At 45.8% G+C, this 7,285-nt stretch overlaps 1 non-coding gene across 1 annotated transcript; it reads right to left on the reverse strand.

Moving 5' to 3' along the window:
* Nucleotides 1-568: 568 nt before the first annotated feature.
* Nucleotides 569-643, reverse strand: Trnas-cga (transfer RNA serine (anticodon CGA)). Its single transcript has one exon. It is a non-coding gene; the product is annotated as a tRNA-Ser (tRNA).
* Nucleotides 644-7,285: the final 6,642 nt, after the last annotated feature.

The following is a 7,285-nucleotide window of genomic DNA, read 5'->3' on the forward strand; positions in this document are numbered from 1 at the left end:
ACCTGCTTCTCGGAGCCGTTGCACAATTTGGGCAAAATGTTTGTGCGATGGGGTGCTACGTCTAGGAAAACATTCATGATGCAGCGGACTAGCAACTCTTCCGTTACCGTTATCTCGAGCTTCTCCATAAACAAGGAGCATGACAGTGTATGTCCAGAGTAGACAATTGCCGAATAGCACTGGAGGCTGTCTTCTATAACAAGGGAATTGAAAAGTTGGTACAACGCTATGAAAGATGTCTAAGTGTGAGCGGCGACTGCGTAGAGAAGAAGCTGGAAGTTGTAGCTAAGCGTTGCAAATAAAACAGTTTTGATTTTCACTGTGGTTTCAATTTCGCGACCTATCGTTGCTTACTTTCCGAATAGCTGTCGTTTACTTTATCGGGGACGAACAGGTCTCGCAGCAAGGCAGATGTTAGGTGACATCAGGTGACCGTTTTACGTAGTACACGTGATAGTGTCTACCCTATTTTATACCAAAACAAGCAACTCTGAGACTTCCAGAATGAGATTTTCACTCTGAAGCGGAGTGTGCGCTGATATGAAACTTCCTGGCAGATTAAAACTGTATGCCGGACCGAGACTCGAACTCGGGACCTTTGCCTTTCGCGGGCAAGTGCTCTACCAACTGAGCTACCCAAGCACGACTCACGCCCCGTCCTCACAGCTTTACTTCTGCCAGTACCTCGTCTCCTACCTTCCAAACTTTACAGAAGCTCTCCGGCGAGCCTTGCAGAACTAGCACTCCTGAAAGAAAGGATACTGCGGAGTCACGGCTTAGCCACAGCCTGGGGGATGTTTCCAGAATGAGATTTCCACTCTGCAGCGGAGTGTGCGCTGATATGAAACTTCCTGGCAGATGGTAGAGCACTTGCCCGCGAAAGGCAAAGGTCCCGAGTTCGAGTCTCGGTCGGGCACACAGTTTTAATCTGCCAGGAAGTTTCGTGTCTGAGACTTTTCTCTTTCCCTCAGCAGACATGGACGCGTTACACATCTGAACTGATAGTGTAGGTTCCTGTTCAAAATGTTATGTACTCACTCCCCTCTAAACGTTCTAGAAAAGGGCTGGCCGGTGTGGCCGAGCGGTTCTAGGGGCTTCAGTCTGGAACCGCGCGACCGCTACGGTCGCAGGTTCGAATCTTGCCTCAGGCATGGATGTGTGTGATGTCCTTAGCTTAGTTAGGTTTAAGTAGTTCTAAGTTCTACGGGACTGATGACCTCAGATGTTAAGTCCCATAGTGCTCAGAGCCATTTGAATCATTTTTTTTGTAAGGGAATTTTCGAACACCCAGTAGAAACTCTTTCCTTTTTTGTGATGATGTGAGGTGATCAGAGCCCCTCCCACGTGAAGGCAGCGCATCCCTTGCAGGCTTAATGGACTATACCCGTAAGATCTGTTTACGAACGAGCGACATTAAGTGGTTCGCATAGGCATGACGCTATGAAAACAAAGCGCACACTTAACTCCTGAGAGATCCCTGGCGTCTGTTCCGCCGGCCATGAGAAGGAGCACACCATGTGGTCGCGGGCGCGCTCGAGCCCAGATGTAAACGAGGGAAACGTCCGCCACAACTCACGGATCTCATCAGCGGCCTCCTGCCCCCCCTGCCCTCGCAGCTGCGGAGCGGCGCAGTCGCCAGCAGCGCCGTTGGCGACCGTGCCAGGCGATGCGGCGCCGCTCTAAAGTCTCACCGCTCGGCGGGACGCCGTCGCGCTCCGCGACCTGCGCGCGCAGCCTTCAAGATGGAGGCGCATAATCATTTGTTCTACGCAAACGCTTTCCTTTATAGCGCCGAGGAAGGCCTTGATTTTCATTAAGGTTTACTGCACCGCGGGGTTGCGCGCTTCCCCAGGGTTCTTAACTACCTCTGGGAAAAAGCCCGTTGGTGGCGTGGCGACGCCTCGGCTGTGCTGTGGTGTGGGCGGTTCGCTCGGCCTCCGCTGCACCGGGCGTTTGGGGCCGCGAGGCCGCAGAGGGCGGTGGTACTTGGCGTCCGTTTAACGGTCTCGCCAAGGGCGCCGGGGTGAAATGCGGGCAAGGAAAAAGGGAATAAAATCTTCAGGTCAAGCGCAAATATGATTTGCTTTACGACCTGGTCCCGGTAATGAACACGTTTTTACTACGTCGGTGCTTTAGGCGATAAGATATTCACATGGGAATCTTAAAAACCTAAGGATGTTTACTACTTTCCAGGTCGTTGGGGAAAGTTTTCCACGCACCATTTCATTTTTCAGTTTTCGTTTGTGTTGTGCACTGACCAGCCAGAACATTATGACGACCGACCAGCTATCGATATATACTACTGGCCATTAAAATTGCTACACCACGAAGATGACGAACTACAGACGCGAAATTTGCAAATGATTAGCTTTTCAGAGCAGTCACGCAAGGATGGCGCCGGTGGCAACACCTGCAACGTGCTGACATGAGGAAAGTTCCAACCGATTTCTTATACACAAACAGCAGTGCACCGGCATTGCATGGTGAAACTTTGCTGTGATGCCTCGTGTAAGGAGGAGAAATGCGTACCATCATGTTTCCGACTTAGATAAAGGTCGGAATGTAGCCTATCGCGATTGCGGTTTATCGTATCGCGACATTGCTGCTCGCGTTGGTCGAGATCCAATAACTGTTAGCAGAATATGGAATCGGTGGGTTCAGGAGGGTAATATGGAACGCCGTGCTGGATCCCAACGGCCTCGTATCACTAGCAGTCGAGATCATCTTAGCCGCATGGCTTTAAAGGATCGTGCAGGGACGTCTCATCAACAGATGGAGACGTTTGCAAGACGACAACCATCTGCACGAACAGTTAGATGACGTTTGCAGCAGCGTGGACTATCAGCTCGGAGACCTTGGCAGCGGTTACCCTTGACGCTGCATCACAGACAGGAGCGCCTGCGATGGTGTACTCAACGACGAAGCTGGGTGCACGAATGGCAAAACGTCATTTTTTCAGATGAATCCAGGTTCTGTTTACAGCATCATGATGATCGCATCCGTGTTTGGCGACATCGCGGTGAACGCACATTGGAAGCGTGTATTCTTCATCGCCATACTGGCGTATCACCCGGAGTGATGGTATGTGGTGCCATTGGTTACACGTCTCGGTCACTTTTTGTTCGCATTGACGGCACTTTGAACAGTGGACGTTACATTTCAGATGTGTTAGGACCCGTGGCTCTACCCTTCATTCGATCCCTGCGAAATCCTACATTTCAGCAGGATAATGCACGACCGCATATTGCAGGTCCTGTACGGGCCTTTCTGGATACAGAAAATGTTCGACTGCTGTCCTGGCCAGCACATTCTCCAGATCTCTCACCAATTGAAAACGTCTGGTCAATGGTGACCGAGGAACTGGCTCGTCAAAATACGCCAGTCAGTACTCCTGATGAACTGTGGTATCTTGTTGAAACTGCATGGGCAGCTGTACCTGTACACGCCATCCAAGCTCTGTTTGACTTAACCGCGAGACCGCTACGGTCGCAGGTTCGAATCCTGCCTCGGGCATGGATATGTGTGATGTCCTTAGGTTAGTTAGGTTTAACTAGTTCTAAGTTCTATGGGACTAATGACCTGAGAAGTTGAGTCCCATAGTGCTCAGAGCCATTTAAACCATTTTTGAAGCCGGATCCTCCGCATAGCAATCACACGTGCTGACGACTCAGTAAGAATAGATTACATACACCTGGGGAAATACGAAAAAAAGTTTCTTCCTCATCCATTAGTAGAAAGACTACAGAAAATAATTTCAGATAGTCATTACACACCTGTGCACAGAGAAGCCATGAGAATGTAAGCTAACGACAAAAAAGTTTATCACTTTCGATCTTACAATGTGTAGTGTGTCCACGTATGTCTTAGTAACAAGTGCAGCTAGCAGCTACACGGACTAAAAAACCTTTCGGGTGTAGCATACAGTAAAGCTAGATAGCATGGATGCAATGGTGCAAGATGGGTATCTGAGATATGCGATGAACACACGCCCCAGTACAGCGAGAGACATGACCCGTCTGATGAGGTATATCGTTTTCAGTTCTACACATCCAGTTTCTGGCGTTCCTCCTAGCGCTTCAACGGCTGAACATCGCCAACAGGAGTGGGAAAGAGCCCTAGAGCTATTATACTGTTTCAGAAATGGAAGTTTAAGATTTAATATTCCTTCGACAAGCACCGATTGGTGGAAGATGGGGTAGGTCATCGGCTTCCGAGTCAGAGTGGAGTGATTTCATTTGGAGTGTTACATTACAATGACGACATGAAGGCTGAGAATTTACTCGCCGCAGTTCCTACCGGAGAATGAAGTATATTTTTGTGAAGAGAGAGGGAGAAACGCGTGTGATGTCAGTCAACGCAGTCTTTCACGTTTCTAATGGTAACCGTCCTGTAGATGAGCACTATAGCCTGTACCAGACAAAAAACAAACTGCCCAAATACATATATGAAATCCGCTAGGTCCTCCGCAGGATGGTCTTCTGTATAGCTCAAGTCAGTCATCGTATTACCGCAAACCATCGCATCCTCCCCTTCAGGGATATTTAGAAAACTGTTAAGGACTACACATGGAGGCGACCTTCAGCCTGTCTTTTGCTGTATCATCTACTGCTGATCGAAGCTGCTATTCGCTAGACGCACCGGGTACTTCAATTTTGTCTAGTAAGTTTGTACATAAAAGGTTTAAAATGTAAATACGTTATTTACTATACATTTTTAGTGATAGTTGTTATAATAAAAACGATTCAATGTCCAGTAACGATTTGTTTACACAGCCGTTTCAAAGTCATGATTTTTCAAGAGGGAACAGAGGTCAGTTTCTCTGTCAATAACGAGAGCTATAATTTAAGAAAATCAATAAAAACAAGTCTCACGAGTAGGTAGCTTTACAGAAAACATCACCTCAGGAATAATGATGACGATAATTTGTGGGGCGCCCAACATCGTGGTCATCAGCGCCCCTACAACTTCCCAACCCGTCAATTCCCGAAATGATAATGAGGGCAACACTACCATCCAATCTCCGGGTGGATAAAATCCACGACCCGGCCGGGAATTGAACCCGGGACCCCGTGATCCATAGGCAGCAACGCCAGCCACTAGACCACGAGCTGTGCACAGCTCAACAATAAGCACACAATTAAAAACAAAACATGGATGTTTATAAAGTAGTATAACAAACCCATTGTCCAATATTTCCGACGAAATAATGCCAAAACAACCTTACACAATACTTAGGAAAGTAATGAATATGCAACACAAATTCATGAAAGTTCCATGTGTGTAAATATAATCTTTTAACAGGATGGGAAGTTATTGCAAGGCATCGTAGAAAAACGTAAGTTATAAACGATATTTCGATGACAGAACGATCACATACTTACAAGTATGCAATCAGAAGAGGTGTACTGTTATTAGCGGCGTTAAAACTGGTGGAGGCTTACAAAAAATTTGAAATGAATAGCGGCACCACGTTACAAGGCACAATAGTCCCCAATGGTTGAAAATATTCGAGTGGTTTTTCAGTGAACTTATGAGTGTATAATAAAATGATTCAAAGTCATAAAAACAAATGGTTACATAAACCGATAAGTGGCGCATTACTACACGATATATACGTTAAATTAATGTCCTTACTGTTCAGATGCTGCCTTCGGTACAACGAAAATTTAGTACGAGTTCCAGAACAAGAAATGACGATCTCGCACGGTTAGAAAACTGAGCAAGTGGCACCCTTTAGGTTCGTGTCTTACGACCTCAGTGTGTTCATATTATTTCTATTCCTTTTTGTTTAATTTTTCACGTATTGCAATAGTCAATAAGTAAAATTTATACTCTACTGAGCAACAGTTTATTATCGTTTTAATGCCGCATGTCATCAGCTAATCTACCTACTCTTTATGATCGTACCATAATCGTTCATGGTTTTTTCAACTTTGTTATCGAGCTGTTCCTAACACTGCTGTTACTGGTAGGGAAACTTAGCTTGTTTTTTCCACTAACAATCGAAAATCTCAAACAGACCGAAATGTGCCACACAAATAAAATAAAGTTAAACTGGCAATTTATAACATTTAAAAAATATAGAAGATACAATGATGGTGGATTAATATTATGATGTTCGCCTTTCTTTCCTTTATACGGTTTTTCGCAAGGTGCCTACCCACCTTGCAGATCTGCCAGGTTCTATCAATACTAAAATTATGAGGGCATGTCGTTTCAGTTTCCCAGGATCACCAACTCTGGTTTGCCTTCCTCGGGTCTTCTAAAGTCGTCTTGTAGATCTCGTCCCGATTATCTTCTTCTCCACATGGGCACAGGATTCGTTGTGCAAACAACAAGTTGAGTTAAACAGAAACGACAATACGGGAGAAAATCCAGTGCTGCGAAATGAAGTAATCGAAACATAGGATGGCATTTGATTTTTATTCATTAACGTTTAGCGGTAATCCTGATACACAAATAGGAGCCTGTTTATGTTAATTCATAAAATCAAGTTCCACGGAAGCAAATTACGTTCAGAGCACCGCAAAAGGACACAATCCAATGATTCACAGTATTACGGACAAGGTGTTCAAAACTACACACGACCATTCCCCAAGGTACTGTTTAACGTGACAAATGATTTTCGGTAACTTTCTACACTATATCGTCCACAGTGCTTGTTACTTTTGTTCATACCTGATATAATCCTGCTGAATAGTTACACACAAACTTTTCCCATGGCACTGTTAATTGCGATGAATAATTACCGGCACCTTCTTCCACTTGACCATCCCGACCGGTGTTGCCTCGCTCGTTCCCAGTGGAAGACACCAATAATTAGGCCCCTGCTTACTCACTGCGCGTTTTTGATTGGTCCATCGTCTTCCACCAGTAACCGCTAAGTTAGAATGTTCCTCCCGTTTATGGTTAATGACTTTATGCAATTATTATTAACCTTCTATCAGTGCAACTTATGTTGATGCTATGGCTGCAGAAGCATAGCAGTGTTCAAATAATAAATATTAACTAACGACATTGTACTGCTTCGTGTCACGCTCAGTATCTGCATCACGGCCGTCTATAAGGTACTCCAACGTGACACAGCCGCTGCTAGAAGGCGCGTTCCCACGCTCTGAAAACATCTACCGCGCAACAGCATTGCACGGAGCTCTCCCCTTACGTCTATCATCGATTATTTTGCTGCCCAGGTAGCAGAATTCCTTCGTCTGCTTCTGATGTTCAGTTTCTCCCTGTTCTCATTTCCCATCGAAACCGCATTCAAATGACTTAAAGCGGTGGAGAT

Source organism: Schistocerca serialis, chromosome 5 (assembly GCF_023864345.2).
Source record: "Schistocerca serialis cubense isolate TAMUIC-IGC-003099 chromosome 5, iqSchSeri2.2, whole genome shotgun sequence".
Lineage (NCBI taxonomy): Eukaryota > Metazoa > Arthropoda > Insecta > Orthoptera > Acrididae > Schistocerca > Schistocerca serialis.